Source organism: Pteropus medius, unplaced genomic scaffold (assembly GCF_902729225.1).
Source record: "Pteropus medius unplaced genomic scaffold, Ma_sr-lr_union100, whole genome shotgun sequence".
Lineage (NCBI taxonomy): Eukaryota > Metazoa > Chordata > Mammalia > Chiroptera > Pteropodidae > Pteropus > Pteropus medius.
In genome coordinates, this window is record NW_024346062.1 from 15,055,881 (window position 1) to 15,076,887 (window position 21,007).

At 34.3% G+C, this 21,007-nt stretch overlaps 1 long non-coding RNA gene across 2 annotated transcripts in view; it reads left to right on the forward strand.

Moving 5' to 3' along the window:
- LOC120612575 (uncharacterized) overlaps positions 1-21,007 on the forward strand; it is a 382,790-nt gene that overhangs the window by 186,925 nt on the left and 174,858 nt on the right. The window lies entirely within an intron of this gene.

Below are 21,007 nucleotides of genomic sequence, written 5' to 3' on the forward strand. Positions count from 1 at the left end.
GAAAAAAAAAAAACGAAACTAGATTGATGGTTCATCCAATGAAGATTGAAATTCATCCAATTGATTGGATCTCATCCAATTCAGATATGCTGCAGGAATATTGGTGGACAGATCTTGGAGACAGACTGAATTTTAAATTTTTTTTGGTGGATATCTTTTGCTTTGCTAATATGGTAGGTGAACTTTTGGCATTTGACTGAAAATTGGAAAAGGAGCAGAGTAGAGAGGCTGAAAGAATAAATTTGAGATGGAACAAGAGAAGAGATAAGGCAACTCTCATAGGAAAGGGAAGTGGTGGGATCAAAGAGAGATGCTCAAGAGAAGATGTATAGAAATTGTACAGATGTGAGATGACTATGTCTTCAGAAACTTGGCAGTAGGTAATCTCGCTTTTGAGGGTGGATTTGCATTTGAGGGGCTGAGACTGGCAAAGTAGAGAGCGAAGATGAACTGAGGAGGCCCAGTCCCCTTTACTTTGCACACATATCATAAAAGAGGTTTATCAGTCTTTTTTTCATGCTTTTGTGTTCATTATCTCTTCTAATTCTTGTAATAATTTTTTACAGTTTCCAGAAAATAAGCCACAGCCATGATAAAGTGAGTCGATTATCAACCTTATTAGAATTGTCCAAATAGGCTTCCTAGTTTTAATTACTTATACTTTGTGTAAGAGATTAAATATTTTCCTCCCCAATCAGAATTCTTCTATCCAGTGTTAGGACAATTTGAGGTGCAGAGAGCAACCATTTGACCTGCTCTCATCTGTAAATAAATATTTCTGAGGATGTGGTTTCAAGCACTATCAAGGTGGATGTTGTGTGTGTTTATGTCTGTTTATGAGCCAAATGTATATGTGTGCAAGAAAGTGAGGGGCTAGCTTGACATTGCCCCTTTCTTGAGCTTTTTCTTAAATTTACATAGGACAGTAAGACTAATACACATAAAGCAATTTTTAAACAACACAGAATTTACCTAAATTTGGATTTGTCCAAGAGTTGGAAAGGTAAAGGTTAGAGGTAATTAAGTATAAAATGAAGACTTATTGGGGGATTTTTATTAGGGATGCTTATAATTAAAACATAAAATCAAGAAAGATGCCATCTTAAATTTAGACTCAAATATTTCTTTGGGTTGGTAATTATATTTTTGCTTACTTGACCTATGTCTTTCAAAAGTTTTATTTATTTTCTCTGTCTCAGTGGATTCCCTGACTTCAACATGCTGAAATAGAATTGAGCCTAGTGCTGAGTGATATAACAGAAAAAAGCTTTAATGATTTCTGTCATATTAAGCCTTGGATAATAGCTCTGAAGCTGAAAGCATAACCCTGAATCTGAAAGGGTAAAGCAAATGGCTGTGAATAATGTGACTGAATGTGGAAAAAAAAAAAAAAAAAAACCGAAAAAGAAGAAAGAAAGTTTCCAGGCTTATTTCTGGTTCAATTCCATGACTATCTGTTTATGTATCTGCAGTGAATACAGAATTTTCTCATTGGCTAGCCTAGTATGCCATGAATTCTGACTTTCGTGTTTTTTCTTTCCATGGAGTATTTCACTGCATTCCTCTTTTCCCTAGGATAATAAAACTCTTTATTCCCTAATTGCTCAATGGAGGATCCACATGGCTAGGATAATAATGAGCTGGCAGAAAGCCTCAATTTCTGGAAAGCTCTGTGGATTCAGAGAAGTCACAAGGTTTGCTAAAGTGAACTTTTTGTTTGCAGTTGGTCCCCTAGGCAATATAGACCAAAGAGTAAAGATGCAACCTCAGACATTCATGAAAAGGCACCATGATCTGCAAAAAAACTTTGTTCAAGTGAGGGCATGTCAGCCACAGAGCTTTTAAAAAAAATGAATCACAAAGTTCATACATTTTAGTGAAGTGCCACCGAAATGACATGAGCTGGTTGTATAACCTAATATCACCTTCCATTGACTCTAAGCCAAACCATTCACATTAGAGATTCTGCTGGAAGCCTGCCTAATGTTTGAGGGTTTATTTCTGCAAATCCAAGATAGATAGTGTGAATACTAATTGTCTTATTAATGAGAGGAAAAGCTGCACAACAATGAAGGTCACTGTCGATATCTAAAGATAAGCACTCAATATTGTGTGGGGCTGGTGGCTCCACTCCTCACAATGCAGGATCAGCATTTTAAAGACTATCATTCCCTGAGTTGTGGGTGAGGCTGCTTTCTGATTCCTCTCCACAATGTGGACCATATAATACTCTTAAGGGCATAACTGAAATGTTTGTTCTCAGTCATATGATTATTATTTTTAAAATTCAGTAATAGATTATCAGTGGAAAAACAGCAGGTTCAGTGAAGTCAGTATGTGCAGAGGAATTAAAAGATCAAGGCTGATCATCTAGTATTCTGTCGTGCATTTTAAGGATGATCCCACTGTCACACTGAAATACTAAGTAGAACCTTAGATACATTATTATTTTCATTTCCAGAGGACAGTGGTCTTTGGAGTTTTAATTCTAATAAATTTTTAAAGCTTAGAAAAAGTGCTTGTAGGTAAAAAGATTGAGTAACATGGCATTGTATATGCACTTCCTCAAACACACTTTTCAGTAACAGTATAATTTTTTACCATAATTTATCACACTAAGTTATATATTAGATATATTTTTGAATTTATGACTGTATTTTCAGAACAATCGCAGTTACTTATCTGTTTATTTTCAATGAGTATCTATATTAGAAAAATGGAAGCTTGGGCTTAAAAGAAGAGAAGGACTAGTTTTCCTATTCCCATATTCTGAGAATAAGGAAAATATTTAGTTGGGTGAAAAGAGAACTTGGAAGGAATGTGCAAATTGTCCTAAAATATTTTCAGGCATCCTGGATTTATTTATTGAATAAGTGGATAGAAGGATAAATGAATAAATGAACAAATGAATGAAGCACTAAGTAGAAGGCACAGGAAGCAGCATAAAGTTGTTAAAATGACACACATACTCTTCACCCTTTGAGAGCTCACCTTCTAGTGGGGATGAACACAGATGAAAAGGTAATTCCTCTGTAGCTCAATGAGTAAACCAGTAAAGAAACTGGTTCGGAGTAGCTCCATAGGGCAGAGCCAAAGCAATTGTCAAAGTTTGTTAAAAACAGTTTTTTTTAAGAACACGAATTGCATGTCAAATGATTTCCCAAATCTAATACTAAATCTAATTCTATTTAACAAATGTGTATTGAAGACCTACTATGTGCAACCCACCCAGAGCAACATGGAAAATACTTCTGGGTGATAATGTTGGAAGGGGCAGCATAAAGGTGATGGGAATACTGTTACAACTTGTATTCCACTGGGCAATTAGCATCCACTTCTGCAAATGCACTTGAAAGTGTCTGCAGTATAGCATAGTCCAGGTGTTAGGTGAGTATGTTCAATTCATTTAATTAGAATAGGTTAAACTTTTTTTTCTATCTAGCTTGTGATAATGTTGATTTATGTGCATACGCTTCACTATATATTAACTTTTAGTGGGAGTAAATGACCTTGTGAGATGTAAACCTGTATTTATTTCTGACCAAAGAAAGAGGAAAACTTGTGTTTGTTTGTTTTTTTTTTCATATTCACATTTAGGTTTATTAGTAAACTGTTCATTGACTCAAATACTTCCAGAGAGAAATCAAAGACAACATCGAGGGCAAACTAGCTCGAAGCAAGATCTGAGGTGTTTGCTGTGGAATGACCATTCTCAGAGTAATAACCTAGCACAAAGCAGCCTACTATACGCAAGGTGTTTCTAGAGTTGTTTTTAGGAATTAGACTTAGCACTAGCTATTTTTATATTGTGCAATAGTGGGTTAATTTTTTCAGAGTATAAATTACTTCATAAAGGTTAACAATTTTATGTTATAGAAAATGTTGAGCTAGTGTTTCTTAGAAAGTTAGAAATCTCATAGAGGCTTTCAGGAGAGTTATACTTTTAGAGGGTGTCAAAGGGAACAGAATTGTAGCAATTATGAAACTGTTAGCTAGTATCATTGTTGTTCTTAGCAAAACTACTCTCTCCCCCTACTCTGAACAGTATTAGTTTTTCTTCATTTATTAACTAGACATCTATTATTTGCTCTATAGAAGAGAATTAAGCTAGGTTCCTGGAAGATAACATTTCTTGTATGTGCCCTTTGAAAATATTTTTATAATTATTGTTGTATATGTTAATTGTAGAAATTTGGAAACTAGAAAAATTGAAGAATATGCAAAGCACCAATATTACCGCCTAATCCCATCTATTATTATTGCCTTATTACTTAATTTTCTAGTCCAAATTATCCTATTGGGTTTTCTCAGTTGGAAGGGAGTGGGAGAGGGAGAGGTGGAGAAGGCTAAAAATAGAAAGAAAAAGGGGGGTGGAGAGCAAGAGAAAAAAGGAGAAATCCATTGTGGTTTTACTAAATCTCCTGGCTCCATTCAGCAATGTGATGTTGGTGGTCCAGGCTATATATGAACCTGCTAAATTCCTTACACTACATATCAGCGGGACTGCCCCCTTGGGCTGATGTGTTTTTCATAGGTAGAGATTCTAAACAGAGAAGTGAAGAATCCTAGAATGGTAAAGTGTGGTAAATATCAAAGACGTCTTTTTTTTTTTTTTTAATTTTAAAATCTCTCTTAATAACAGTGGCTTTAGTACAAACTTGTTATAAAATGATTGTCATGGGGATATAATGTTCAGCATGGTGACTATATTTCACAATACTGTATATTGTATATTTGAAAGTTGCTAAGGGAATAGATATTAGAAGTTCTCATCATAGGAAAAAAATTATAACTATGTATGGTGACAGACGTTAACTAGATTTATTGTGATCATTTCATATATAAAAGTCAAATCATGTTGTATATCTTAGATTAGCATAATGTTATATTTCAGTTATACCTCAATTTAAAAAAGCGACTTTGTAATATATGTAGGCGCAAAATGTATGACAATAATAGCACAAGGAATTCAGAGGACTAAATGGAAAAACATTGTTGTCATTTTCTTACTAAATAAGTGAAGTGGTATATCATTATTTGAAGAATGTAATAGGTTAAAGCTGAATCTTGTAAACCTTAGAGGACTATCACCAAAATAAAACAAAATGAAAAGGTTTCACTAATAATCTAAGAATTGAGATCAATTAATCTAAGTGAAAGCAAGGAAATGGATGAAAGTAACAAAGAGCCTTTTGGGCAAATAGAAAATAAATAACAAGATCATAGATATAAACTCAACTATATTGGTAATTATATTAAATTTAAGTGATTAATTCTATTGCCCATCTATGAATTCAAAGCAGTCAGACCTGTTATGGCTTGATCCCCCAAAATTTTCTTTTTCCTTTGCACTCCAGTTTTAACCATTCTAATAATTAGCCGGGGAATGAGAATACCTCTTAGTGATTAGAAAAGAGTCACATAAAAGAAGAGTGAAAAAGAAAAAGAAAATTATGCCTATTATTTAATGGAAGTAAATCAGTGAGGGAGAGGTACAAAACCGAAGTCAACTTAGAAATACTATGAAGTCTAAGTCTCAGTGCCGCATCGCTTGAATGCGTTGTTTCCTTGCCCAGCTCCTGGTTCTTCATGACAGAGAACACCTTGAAGGACTTCCAGGAGCTCTCTGGGTTTTTCTGTCTTCTAGTTCAAGGACAGGTGACCCCATAATTCTAAAAAATGATAGTCATTTTTTTATTCTTGCCCATTTTAAGGTCTATTGTCGAAGTCTGCCTTGCTGTGCCAAAACTGACCTCTTCCTGGGATTATTGACAATGGGAATATACATTACATTCAGGAAAAACTCATCCCAAACTGTGTCAATTGCCTCTTACTGTGTAATAAACCAACACAAAACCTAGTGGCTTAAAACTACAGCAATTTATTATTTCTTGTAATTTTGCGCCTAGATGGTCTTTCTGCTTATTATATCTAGGCTCATCCAAGTGACTGTTTACAGTTGGATGCTGAGCTCAGCTGGGACAACTGGGATAGCTGGCATATCTTTTCATGTGGTCTTTCTTTTTCAACGAAACCAGAATGGGCTTCTTCAGTGAAGACTAATGTGTCAAGAGACACTGTATTCCAAAGCATAATGTTTGCTAATGTCCTGTTGGTGAAAGCAAATCACATGGCCAAGTCTAGTGTCAGTGTGAGACTACAAAAGTGTGTAGGTACTGGCAGGTGTCATTCACAGGGGCTGTTAATGTAGCCAACCACCACACAGTATCTCATCTAGCACCAGATGAAGGAAGCAATCCTTCAGACTTCTCCATCATAGCTTCCAGTGTTCTGCAGGTAACTTCTGAAAGGAGAAAACCCACTACTCTTTAAGAACGTGAACTAATAGACAGCAGTCTAAATGTATACTTGAGAGAGAGACATTTGTCTTAGGAGACATACCCTCCAGGATTTTTCCTCTACCCAATGAGAAGCTTTTGAAATTTCATAAATATTTCTTTGGATCCTCATTCTTTAGAAACTTTCCATTTCAGAAGAGGGTATTTATTTACTCTATTTTTGCAAAACTAATAACACTGGGGATATTGTTCATCTTGCCAAAAAGAAAAGTCTTCTGAGGTAAATTCCAATCGATCACTCTTTAGATAGCAGAAAAACTACCTGTAAATTTTAAATAGCTGCTATTATTATTTATCTCCAAAAGAGTAAAACAAAACAAAACAAAACAAAACAAAACAAAACAAAACAAAAAAACCATAAGGTCCAGATTCTCCCCAGACTCTCCCAGGTAATTTCACACACTTCTGATAGAACTCTAGTATCTAGTTTCTTAAGAGAACATTTCTTTTTTCTAACATTCCTGTTTTTCCTTCTCAAATTAAAAATGTTGACAGCAAGGTTTATATCCATAATGACTTCCAGAATGGTTAAACCTTGTTTCCATCCTGGTTATATTAACACAGGCAAAATGTAAAACTGTAGGTATTTAAATTTGCAGTGGCCCCTTGAGATTTCATCCAGCTCAGTCTCCATTTTATAGATGAAAAAAACTGAGACCTATATAGAGCTTAGGTGACTAGCTTACTGACAAAAAGTAAATTAATTGGAGAACCAGATTTAGGTCTGTTTTCTTTCCTACAAAACCATCTCTACAGAATATTGGACCAAAGGTCAAGGAGAAAACTTAGATTCTAATTCTAACTCTCTTTCTGTGTCAATGTGTGGACTAGGGTCACACAATTTCTCTTTTTTTAACTTTTAAAATTAGGGGATCTAAATCGATCATCTCTAAGTCTTCATACTTCAAACTTCTAGGATTGATAATGAATTTTGAAAATAATATGCTGGATTTATAATTAAAATTCCAGTAAATACCATTAATAAATTAATTCTCATTTTCGTTTCCTTCAATTTCTCATCTATAAGTTTATTTAATGAAGTCGGAATTGTTAACCTAGGTTGGGATTTAGAAATTACTGAAAAAGGTATAAAGGACTGGGGAATGTGAATTGTTCTTGGCCTTGTATTTATTTTTAACTAGAATTCTAGACTGAATTCTTCTGTTTATAATTAAAATGAACACACTGAAGTGTCACAGGTAGCCTACTTCAGTTTCCTTAACTTGATATGATTATCACAGATTCTGAAAAATCTTTAAATGGTTTCTTGGAGAGAGGGAGGGAGAGTGGGGAAGGGAAGGAGAGACAGAGAGAGAGGGCGAGGGTGAAAATGTATTTTATCTATGGGAATTCTCGATTGATTTAGTAAAGAAAGCAAAAAAATCCCATTCCAAAAATAGATAAACACTAGAAAGATAGAACACATGTGTTCATATTTTGGAAAAAAAGCACGTTGTAAAACAAATACAGCGTTAGCTTTCTAACTGCCTTTGATTTGAGATATATAGTTTGTTTTTAGTTTTTTCTTCTCTTTCTACTTACATTCAGAATATTGTAAATTCTTAATAATTCCACCTTCATAATGATAATAATGTATTCTGATACCTCTCTTTTTGCGGAACCTGTACTATGGTCATTACAGCCATTCATTCCCCCTCTCCATACCTGTCACTGTTTTAGTCCCAGACTTATATGCCACTGCCAAAATTTTGGCAGGATTTCTTCAGATGTTCAGAGGATTCAAATCTCACATCTCTCCCATATCGTCACTGAGTTCAGACCATTCTGTGGTTTCCTGTTACTTGTCAAATTTCATTTTAGTTTTATATACCAAATATAAATTTAATAAAAATATAAAAATAAGATTAATTCCTGGTAAATCTCATAGAGCATCAGGGGAAAAAAAGAAAACATAGACAACATGCTATAAAATTTCATTTATAAGTAGTTCAAAAACAAGCAAGACTAATCTATGAGAGAGAGATTAAAATGGGGGGCGCATTTTTCTGATAGTTACTGAGTAGGAGGGGACACAAAAGAGCCTGCTGGAGTGCTGGAAATGTTCTATATTTTGATCTGTATTTCATTTACACAAATGTATACATATGTGCGAATTCCTCAAATGATATACTTAGATTTGTGTACTTTATTCTAAGTTATTCCTCAATAAAAAAAAATGAAAAAATATTATTAAAAATTTTTTTCATTGCTCTTTCTTTTCTACATTGTCTCCTTTATTTCAGCCTCACTAAAGTATTTTTGAAATTACAAAGCACATCTGGAATGATAGGGTCCAGGGATCTGTGTTCTAAACAAGTGAATCTGATATTAATGGTCCATAGACCACTTTTTGGGAAACACTGATGTAGAATTACTGCTTATGCAAAGCTACTTCCTTCGTCTTATTGGGACCTACTTAATTTGGATTCCTAAAGGCTATCACCCGGTAAAATTGAGAAAGAAAAAAATTTTCATCAGCCTCTGTTGTGCTTCCACATCTTTTCCTCATCCCCCTCCAGAATCCTCCAGACACCTCATGATGTAACACTGTTGCCTAAATCACATCCTTTCTGGGTTTGCCCTATTACATCTGTTCTGTTCCTATAAGTAGTTTCATGTTCATCAAATGTACAGTTGTGTCCTTTTCCTTCAAGAACATCTCAATTTGAAGACATCACATGCTAGCTATTATGTATTCTCCATGGTAAGCCCTGAATACATAGTGGGTCCCACTTTCCTACATGAGTATTCGTTCCATGAGCCTTTTAGTCAGAAAGCCTATTGGGCAAAAACAAAATAATTCAAATTATTTTAGTACCATTTAGGACTCCAGGAGCAGTTTTGAATATACCAAATTAGAGTAAAAATAGTGAGGGAACCAAGTGCTTGTTGCCAAAAGGAGGTAAACATCAATTTCAGCCATTTTCTAAATGGAGTATTTTTCTTTTCTTTTTTCTTTTCTTTTTTCTTTAAATAGAGAATTCTGTAGTTTCTGAGTTAGGTATGAACCAACACTTGTAATGATTTTTTAACTAGCCTGTCAAGCCCAAACTGTCTACATCGTAGTTCCCCAACTCCCCTTACATATTTTATGCAGATATTCTAGTATGAATTTGCTGTCCAACATTAAGAGGAGCCACCCTTGAGGAAATCTTCCCTGGAGATTCTGAAAAAATACTTCATTGCAGCAATGCTGCTTAATGACCTGCACTTTGATCCTTGACCTTTGATTCCTATGATAAGTTGCAGATGAAGTTTATATCCAAAAGAAAACTCCAGAATTAGAATGACTAATAAAATTACTGGTTAGAAGCCATCAGTACTCGAGTGGATACTATTACCTTTGGCAGGAAAGCAAATTGTTGGTCCTATGCACACACGGAAACTAATTCTCTGGCAATGTTTGCCTTTTAATGGAAGGTCCTTGAAGTTCCTTTCAAGGGATGCTACTTTGTTCTGGCTCCATGTGCAATTTATTTACATGTAACTTGTTCATTAATTTTTGATTTGGAACTGACTGGGGATTAACACGTGCCGTATTTATTTTGCTGTTATAATTAATGGACTTGTATCAAATAGCAAAAGACTTAAGGAAATTTGTCCAATAGCAGAATAACACATGGTGAAGAAAATGTTTTTAATGTTCAATATTTTTATTATAACGAAACAAATTTAAAATGCTGGCGGGTGAGCATTCTAGTTCAGTAACACATGGATAATGCCTAAATCCCTCAAAGTATAGAAACAGTTCGACTCAACATAGAAAAATGGGGTAGCAGAGAGAGAGGTGATTAAGAGTGTAAGCTGTGAAATCCAGTAGCATCCATTTGGATCTTAACTCTGTTATTTGTAGATTGTTTGAATTGGGAAAATCTCTTAATCTCTCTGTGCATTATTTCCTTACTGTAAATTAGGGATAATTAATAGATGTTTTGAGAATTACTGTAAAGTGGTTAGAATAGCTCCTGATATACCGGAAGCAGTGGTGTGCTGGTAAATGGTTAGCAGCTGGCCCTCCAAAAAGATGTTCTGATTTGTAGTATTTGTCAATTTCTGTAGTGTAAATACTTCTATCATGGAGTAAATACTCATAAGATAACATCAGTGGTTGTTCAACTAGAAAAAGATATGCACAATTGGTTTTCTCTAGCCCATGTGAGCCAGCTCCTGGACACTACTGATAGTAAGCATTAAGTAAACCTTAATTGTTGTTGTTTTCATATTAAAATAATGGAAGACACTTAAGGATTTTTAATTCATTAATCAGATGTGCCATATATTATGTTTATTTTGATGGCATGTTTAGCTTATGATTTACAACATAAAAGTCCAGTATGCAATGCACATTTTCTCTTGTTTCCCTGGTGGGATTAGAGTCCTAACTTTAAATTCTGCATTTTGTAATTACAAGTTTGCAAGACACCCCTTAATCTGTATTATTGTAGGTACCTAATATTTATCTCTCCCTGGTTCAGTTTGTTTACATTTTTTATCGTGATGCTGCATTCCCACAGAGGGTTACTTTTTTTATTTATGTTCTCATTGTCAGACATAATAAATTTTCAAAAGTAAAAATAAGAGAGATAAAGAAGCAGCTTGTTAAGGTAATGCCTTCCAGATGAGGCAGCAATTGCCTACTTATTAGGCTATGAGTTGATAATACAGTTTCCATGTTAAGTTTTCTTGTAAGCATCTACCAATCTCAGGCAATATGTAGCTTAGACCTCCCTCTTTCTAGGATGGCCTTTTAATGGTGACGTATCAGCATCTTGACAAGTAATAAAGAAGGAGCCTGAGAGCTTTGTCTTGCAAAATGGAAGTATTTTTTTTTAAGTCTAAAAATGCAGCCTAACTAATATATTTGGTCAGAACAAGTATTTATACAAAGAGAGTTTAAAATGTGCTTAGGAAAATTTAACTTAGGTATTAACAAAAGAAATTACCTGTATGCTGAGATTTGATATCATGTGATATAAATTAATAACAAAGCCCCCATGCTAGAACTGTACCAGTTTTTCTTCAGAACAGTTAAAACAAATAATTTATCTGTAGACTGAAATTGTAAATATGAAAGTATATATCTGACACTTCTTTGTAGTTTAGATATACACAGCTGTTTATGACATTACTATCTTGGTCTGCCTCCTAGCTGGAACCAGGAACTGTATATTATTCAGATTGGGCTCTCATGATTTTAAAAAGAAATTTATAGTTCAGTTAAGTGAAAGAGTCTCATTAGTAGATTTTGGAGGATGGTTTAGAGATGTTTGGGAGAAATAAGCCTGTTTGCTTTCATGAGACATTTGCGCTTTATCCTCAGAAACCTAGAGGGAGTTGCTTTAAAGATATCTTTACCTGGCTAAGGTGGCAGGGTCCAGGGCAAAGCTATTACAAGTTTTATTTTTCAGATGTTGCTAATAGTATTAGTAGCAATTATGTAGGCTCTGTGATGTGCTAAGGACTAGTCAAAACTATTCATCCCATAACAACCCTGTCAGGTAGATTATTATTATTCCAAATTAACCAATGAAAAATTGAAGTTAAAAATGTTTATTAACTTGCCAAAGTTTACAGGTACTAATGAGGAAATCTGCTTTTCAAAATTTAATCCATGCTTCCTTCCTTCCTGTATCACTCTGCCTCCAGAAAGACAAGACTGCTTATTGAAAAACAAGATTTTTTTTAGACAATTGTTTTCAAATATTTTGAAGTTGTAAATTTTTCTTTTCATTAAATCTCATTAACTTTTTCAAGAAGCAATGTCTATTCTTCAAATTCTGTCATCATTCTCTATCATTGTATCTTAAAAAATTCTCTTGAAGAATAAATATGGCAGATTTGGAGTTATAAGAAAAGATATACATTTAGAAATGCAAAATATGGGAAAAAGCCTCTACTATTACAGAAGCACTCAAAGCCCAGCTCTTCTACTATGATACTCTATTGAAGAGTAACTACTTTTCATGGACACTGGGGTTCCACAAAGCACAATTTATAAAGCCAAGATGGTTCGTTTCCTCTACATAAGTTACAACTTCAAGGGTGTATGAAAGAAAATCTACATTTGGTAAGTATTGGGACTGTTTTCAGAATTGTTTCAATATTATTTGGAAAAACAAAAGATTTTGAAAATAGTCACCAGTGAGGATCAGCTCTTCTATTTTGGAAAAAGATAAAAACAGAAAGCTCTCATTGCTACAATACACAGTGATCCCTATTGTGTATTTTGGGATCAGTCAGCTCAAACAGTCAACCCCGAGGTAGCTACCATGTTTCATAGAATCTAAGAAAGTAAAACAAAGAAACAGAATACTTGGCACACCTTAATGTGAAACCGATTAATTTAACACTTTTTTTTTTTCCTGTTGTTAAGAACCAATGACTTCAATCTTTTCCCGAACTGTTTTAAATGCAAACAGAAAAGCTAAATCTGTTGTGCCATGTGTTGCATAATGGGGCCATGGACAAGTGATTCTTTTTTCTGGGGATCATCGAATAAGGTGGATAAACAGGAAATCCTAGTTAAAACATCCGAAAGAAAGAAGCAAACAAGTATTTTGGCAAGACTTTTCAGAGGCAGTTGTGAGCCAATGGGCAAGCAAATGGTGGCATAGGTGTTAGCAGTAGACAAATGTCAAAAGGCCATTTGACATTGAGTCTACTTTCAGATGATTATCTAAACTATTTGATGCTCTGCTGCTTTAGAAGTGCCTTTTTTAAAAGCCATGACAGAGTTTTTTTAATTTAATTCCAACTTTTACTTTAGAAAAGTAAATTCAAAAAGCATTTTTTACAGGAGACAGATTATGCATAGTAAGTTCTGTAGAACAATTCAAAAGTTTCAAAGGTGAAAATGTAGAACAGAATACTATAGAATTTTTCTATTTTGATAAGTCATACAAACCCTGAGCTTCAGAGCAAAAATTTGTTAGGTCCTGGTCAAATATCCTTGGCTGCTAGCAGTACTTCTCCTGAGATGTAGCTTTAAATGCTGTTCATAAAAGCAGTCACTTTTATCAATGACAGTTGTTTAAAAACTCATATAATTTTGCGCATTTTTTTTTCAGAGAGGCTTAAAAACCCAAAAATATTTAACTAAAAATTTCTTTGATAACTAACAGTTAATCTGATAACAGGCTGAATATATTTTTTCCTCAGATTTTTTCACCTTCTTTTTAAAAATCTCACTATTCATACTTGCTGGCTCTTTTTTTCACCCTCTAGAGTTTAGACCTCTTAACTCTAGCTAATTTACAAGGATGAATTACAAATTTCTGAGAAGTTGATAGGAATCTCCTAAGTGTAAATGTTAAAATTTACTTTTCCCAGCAGTTTTAAAATACAATTTTAAATTTAATTTTGTACGATTCTCTGTTGGGTCTATAGAATAAATATAGATTTTTGAAAATTTCTTTATAAAGTATCAAGAAAGCAGATATATAGAATATCAAGTTTACTGATAAAGTACTAACTTTTCTTTTCCAAGGATAATAGTATTATACACTTTTACTTTAGTTGAAATATATTAAATAAATATGTATCCCCAGTGGAGTCCTGAAAGACCTGAGCTTAATATAAGTCTCTCTACCTAACACTTCATTACATAATGTCTAGTATTGCTGTCAATTTATTCTTTTCAAATCTTGGTTTCCCAGGAAAATCACAAGCTTCCTGAGGATTAGAATTTGTTCTTACATTACTGTTATACCTTCGTAGCACCTAATACTGAATCATGGATATAGAATAAGCTTAGTAGTTATTTGTGGCTGTGTATGATTAAATCTTAAATTTTACACAGTGTATTCTATACAGTGAATTGTGTTTTCTGTATTTTAAATATGATACATCATCTATATCAAGAGTCTGCAAACTACAGCCCAAGGCAAGCATGGTTAGCCAGCACACCCATTTGTTTGCGTATTATCTATGTCTGCTTTCACATTAATGCAGCAGGGCTGAGTAGTTGGAGCAGAAACCAGCAGCCCACCAAACTAAGGTATTCACTGTCAGCACTGACAGGATTATAGAATTTCCAACCCCTATTCTAGATACTTATCTCTGATGGAAAATATAAATACTTAGGTTCTGAATTGTTTAATTTTTTACCTTTCCTAGAAGTAAATTAGATGATAATACTTCCTGATGCTGAATACATTAAGATTTTCCAGTAAGCATAAGTATCAAAAAGAGAAAAAATAATAATAGAGCATGTACCCTTCTTCTTGCCTCAGCTACTACATTTCTGATTGAAGATAAAGAATAGACACATTAAAACACACCCTAAAAACACAGTTTGGTTTCCTGCCAGGATAAACCTTCATTAAAACTAAGATGCAGTTTAAATTAAAAGGTTGAAACAGTCACGTTGTATTAGAGAAAATATACAGCTGCCTTAAAAAAGGATTAAATTGGCTGGTTGTTTTAAGCTGCTCTTTGAGGCTGCCAGTCTACTTAAAGTGTATTCATAAAACACTTAGCATTGGTTGAAATAACGGTTTACTTAGTGATTTTAAAAACAATTATTTCATTGTTATGTTGATTTTACAAGAGAATGTTCATGTTGAAAAGGTAGAGAGCAGCCCCTTACATTCTTTACTATTTTAAGATAATATTCTCATGCTATAGAACGTTAACAAGCTTCTTTTGTCTCAGATGGAAATATTGAAGAGGTTGTATTTAATGCCATCTTAAAACACAAGGAAACTATTATTGAACACAACATATGAATTTATTTTATTTGAATATTTTTAAAAGCAATCAATGAGTTTGTTTTTCAGTGATTACTGACATATCAATTATTTAGAGTCTCATAATCCCTTGAGTTTTAGACTATTATTTTTTGTTTTATCCCATACTATATATGTCAATAGATATTTAGATAGTGAAATACATTTCCCTTGTATGATTGAGAAAACACAAAATGGCTTTTCCTTATTATAATAGCTAGATAATTTAGAAAGCATAAGGCTAAGGTCAGAATTAAAAGAGCAATATTTCATCATACTCGCTAAGAAATAACTGTCACATATGGTGCATTTTCTATATGTTAATATTGTACTAAGCATTGTTTATAGATTATTTCTAGTATAACAACTCTTGAATGTAGAGAATAATATCCTTATTCTGTAGATAAGTTTCAAAGATGCCGAGGAATTTGCTCAGATTCATACCAATAGCCAGTTACGGAGTTGGACCAGGTCTCTGTGACCAGGCAGTGTTAGTTACTTATTTCAGGAACTTCCTACAGGGAGAACATATAAAAGGGTCCTTTGCCATTGTTAGGAAATATCACATCCCGATAGAAGGTAGCAGAATAATAATGCTCAGAGGAGAGTTGGTGAGAGCAGGTGGTTGTAGTACTTTGAGATCTTGTCCTAGTAGCTAACTTTTATTGAGAACCTTTTTTTTTTTGCATATTTAGTTTTTTACATTTATTTTATGCACTGATTTTCATAACCATTTGGAGAATGTGTTATTATTTACTCCATTTCATAGATGAGAATTCTGAGACTTAGAAGTTAATTTCCTTGCCCAAGGTCATAACTATTATAATCAGTGCAGACAGCATTAACACCTATATCTGTCTATTGCCAATTTTTTTTGGTCTGCCACCACTATGTTCTGTGACTTTCTGGAATTTAATAATATGAATTGGAAATCCATAAAGACCCTGTATATGAGGTGTAAGTCGATTTCAAATAATGTCAGTAACATACAGAATCAGAATATTCATTTTTAGATGGACATAGGAAAAGAGTTGGCTAAATCCTTTTTTAGTGTATATCAAAGTAAATAGAAAAAGACCATGCTATCTTTGAAAAATATTACATCAGTACTTCAATTGGTGGCATCACCCATCTTCACATGCTGGCTTCCCAGAAGAGTTCTGAATATCACTCGAAGACTAGCTTCTTATTCTTAAAACCAGGCTCTCTGCTTAATTGAAAGAGAATTTTATCTTATGGAAGATAAATTTGTAAAAAGTTATAATAAATGATATATAATCACTATAAATTTTAGATTGTAGAGAAAAACTTAAATGAAAAAAACACCTATTTCTTATGGGCATTTTCCTATGCATATATACCAAGGGGTGTGTGTGTGTGTGTATTGAAACAAAATTTCAAAATATTAACAAGTTTACTGGTGTTGTCTGAAGTCTTTCATAGATTGGAAATTGTGACTAGAACTTTTCTATTGTTTAGTCATACTATCTCAAGCTTTGTATATATTTCATTTTAGTAGATCTTCATTTGACCTCTGGTATGTGATCACCTTTTTTATTTTTCCCATAGTTCCATCCTTCGAACCAGGGACAAATTAGCTCTTCTGTGATTTGGCCATGGGCCTTTAAACTTTAGAATCTATTAAGAATCCCTCTGAGGACTTGCTGAAATGCAGATTCTTGGATCTTAGCATCAATAAATCTGCGGTAGTAACCAGGAATGTGCTTTTTTGTAATCACCCTAGGACACTTTGATACAAAAAGTCTTGGACCATAGCTTTTAGTCATGATTTTCTAGGATAAGGCAGCTACCTGACACCTTAAAATATGAACAGACTGCTAATTTGGACAAGGCTTTTTTTTAGGATCAAATAATGCTGATAAAGACTACATGGACTATTTATCTCTTGTTGCATTTAGAAACCATGATTCCACACTAAACCAACCAGTCATTCAATATATGTCTGAAGTCACAAATACATGTTATCCATAGAAATCGAAACATAAATACAGAAATATCTACATAAAAACTTTATCCTTGTTTTCTGTGGTTATTATTTAGACCGATAACTCTTTGTGGTTTTACAGGTTTCAAGCAGCTCAATATCCAGAAATAGCTAGTCCCCCAGTCTTTCCAGGAAGTGAGAAGGCATGGATTTGCACTGAATTATAGTGAATGATATAGCAATATAGTTTTGTATCATAACAAACATAACACAATTCTTATGACTGATACTTTTTTGTATGGTTTACCCAGTGTGATAGGATCCGCATGTGATCGAATCCTATTGTGGGATATTAACTAATCTGTACTCCCCTTTTTTCCTGATGACGTTTGTAGTACTCACTGGGACCTATCCCCATATAGCTACTATGACATAAAGCCTGGCTATCGTAAGGGACTGCTATCACAGAACAACCAGAAGATGTCAATTTTGGATATAAATTAGGTTTGGAAGAATTTTTTTTTTTTAATTGTGATCTGTTCTACACATTTCTTTTTTAATTAATTACTTAATTTATTTTTTTATGGTGACATTGGTTAACGAAATCCAATAAGTTTCAGCTATATACTTTAACAGTAAGGCTTATATATATTTACACTGTTTGTTCACCTCCCATAGTTAGATTTCTTTTTGTCACCACTTTCTTTTACTTCTTTACTTCGTTAATTTCCCTGCCCCCCCAATTCTGATAACCACTAGTCCATTGTCCATGTCCATGAGTCTCTGTTTGTTTTTCCTGTTCATTTCTTGCTTTTAGCTTTATATCCTACATATAAGTGATATCATGTGATTTTCAACTTTTTCTGTCTGGCTTATTTCACTTAGCATGACTATCTTGAGGTCCATCCATGTTGTCGCAAATGGCAGTATTTCATCTCTTCTTCTGGCTGAGTAATATTCCGTTGTATATATGTACCACAACTTCTTTATCTAATCATCTATTGTAGGACACTTCAGTTGCTTCCATGTCCTGGCCACTGTGAATAATGCTGCTATGAACATTGGTGTGCAAATGTCTTTTTGGACATGAATGGGACTAAATCAAACTAAAAAGCTTCTGCTCAGCAAAAGAAATAGTCAACAAGGTAAAGAGACAACCATCTGAATGGGAAATATATTTGCAAGCAATGCCTCCGATAAGGACCTAATCTCCAAAATATACAAAGAATTCATACAACTCAGTAACGACAACAACAAAAAAAAACCAAATGATCCAATCAAAAAATGGGTAGAGGACCTGAACAGACACTTCTCCCTAGAGGACATACAGATGGTCAACAAATATTTGAAAAGATGCTTAACATGCTAGCTATTAGGGAAATGCAAATCAAAACCATAATAAGATACCATCTTACACCTGTTAGAATAGCTATAATCAATAGGACAAGTAATAACAAATGTTGGAGAGGATGCAGAGAAAAAGAAATATAAGATGGCTAGGTCATAAAACTCAACTGAATGAATACCATACACTGCTGGTGGGACTGCAAATTGGTACAGCCAGTATGGAAAACAGTATAGAGGTTCTTCAAAAAAGTAAGAATTGATCTACCACATGATCCAGCAATCCTTCTACTGAGTATTTACCCCAAAGACTTGGAAGAATTTTTGAGGACCCATTGCCCTACTATTGCTGCTGTAACAATTACCACTGACTTGATTGCTCAAAACAAAGCAAACTTACTGTTTTACAGTCCTAGGTGTCAGAAATATAAAATGGGTCGACAGGGTTTCATTTTATCTGGAGTCTCTAGGGAAGAATCCCTTTCTTTGCCATTTCAAGTGTTAGAGCATTCTTGATTCCATGTCTCATGGCCCCTTCTTTCTTCAAAACCAGCACCATAGCACCTTCAAATCTCTCTCTGACTCTGATTGCCTTTCTGTCATGAAGACCCTTGTGATGATATTGATCCACTTGGTAATCTTGAATAATCTCTACATCTCGTGATCTTTAACTTAAGATGAAGTTTGTGAAGTCTCTTTGCTATGTACTGTAATATATTTAAAGATTCCAGAGACTAGGATGTGGACATCTTTGGGAAGACATTATTCTGTCAGCTTCATCTACCATAGATAAAACCTTTGGGCTTGTAAAGAAAGGAGTGTCAATGGGAGCTCAAGAGAGTGTGGTGGCAGAGGAGGTCTCTAAGAAAACTCCACTCCCTGAACTTTTCTATTAATTATGAGAATAATCCAGTCAACCTTGGGCACCCAAGAATAGAGGACATGTTTTCTCATTTATCGAGCAAATCCCAAGGAAACAAATAAGATTTTCTACACCAGCTTTGTGCAACACTAGACGATTTAAAGAGAAAGTTTGGATTGGTATTTTAGGTGTGGATGTATAGGCATCGCTGCCACCCTAGATTCTCTAATATCCTTAGGGTGATAGAGGAGAGCACATGTGAATTCCCTGTGACACATAAAAGTGCTTAGAGGTGGCTAAGAAAAGATGAATTAATTCAAATGGGTCTCATGACTAGAGCATACAGAACAGAATACCTTGACCAGTCATCTGAGACCTGTGTACCAGTTGGAAGTGTGACCACTGCGAAGGCAGATAAGGTGTTATTTGTCCAGTGGCTGTCAGTGTGAACAAATGGTGATGACCAGGAACCAGATGAATTCTTCAGTACCATGATGCTATTGTAAGCTCTGTAGGAATCTGATGCCTCTCTGGAGGGAATGGAAAGGAAAAATCTTAAATTGGCCCAGTAGGTACTTATAATGACTAAGTTTATCTGGAATTAAGTTTTCTGCCATTAGGCGGAATGAAATCTCAAAATAAAGATTAAGCTATATTACTTTATAAAGTTAATTTTAGATACTCATACAGTTGAGTTTTATGACCTAGCCATTTTATACTTGTACATTTTTGAGAAATCTTTAGAGTTGTAGGCATAACCTCATGAAGGTCCTAGGAAAAATGGATGATATCGGTAAAGCTACTTTAGCTCTCATTCATTCTTTCCATATTTTGTTTACTTTTTGTTCCCTTTCTTAAGCCCCTCTCTAGATATCCCTTTGACTGGTGCTTATTAAAATTTTAGTGCTCTAAAACTTGGCTCAATAACTTCCTAGCTTCTATAAATGGAAATTCCTGTCAGAATGTGAATTTTAGGGTTGACATGATCCAAATATTAATGACTTGGACCATATCAATGAGCTGGCAGCAGTTCCATGTCTCTGTGGTTCCTCAGTGCTGTCCTCTGAACATCCCTTAAGCTGGTTTATCTCATGATTGCATCAAGGCTGCCTTTAGCATTCACGACTACCAGTTTTGCATAGATCTCTTGGAAGACAGAGATTTTCTTCTCCTAATCATGCTTTGACAAGGGTAGTTTGGTTACATTCCCACTCCTAAGCCATCTACTGTGTCATGGGATCTCATGTTCTAATTGGCTTAGGCCTTAGTTATCATACCTGAATCTAAAAATGACCCAAATCACTTAGTTCCATTAGAGTCTACCTTTGAGGTTGGGGTGGGGTCAATCTTTCTCATACTACCTAACTGCTATACAAAGAAGAGATGGAAGAGATGCTTTTCTTAACAGCTGTCCTTACAAGTAAGAACCCTCTGTATTCCCCTTATTAAATTGTCATATTTTTATATAATCTCCTCAAGTTTCCAATGATCAATTTTGTTAATTTCATAAGCTAAATTATTCCATATATTTTAAAGAAAAATATATGGCTCTTTGGAGCCAATGAGCTGCTTTAATTATCTTAGAAAGTTATAAAATTACAGCAATTTCAGGCATAGTAGATAAGAACAACTCTGTGGAAAATTAGCAGGTAGGCTTATTTGAGGTGCCACAAATTAAAATAGTTCTTGACAAATCACTAAACATTGAAAAAAAGTTTTGCATTTATAAAGATTGGAGGAAGAATGGCTGTATCAATCAATAAAGGACTGT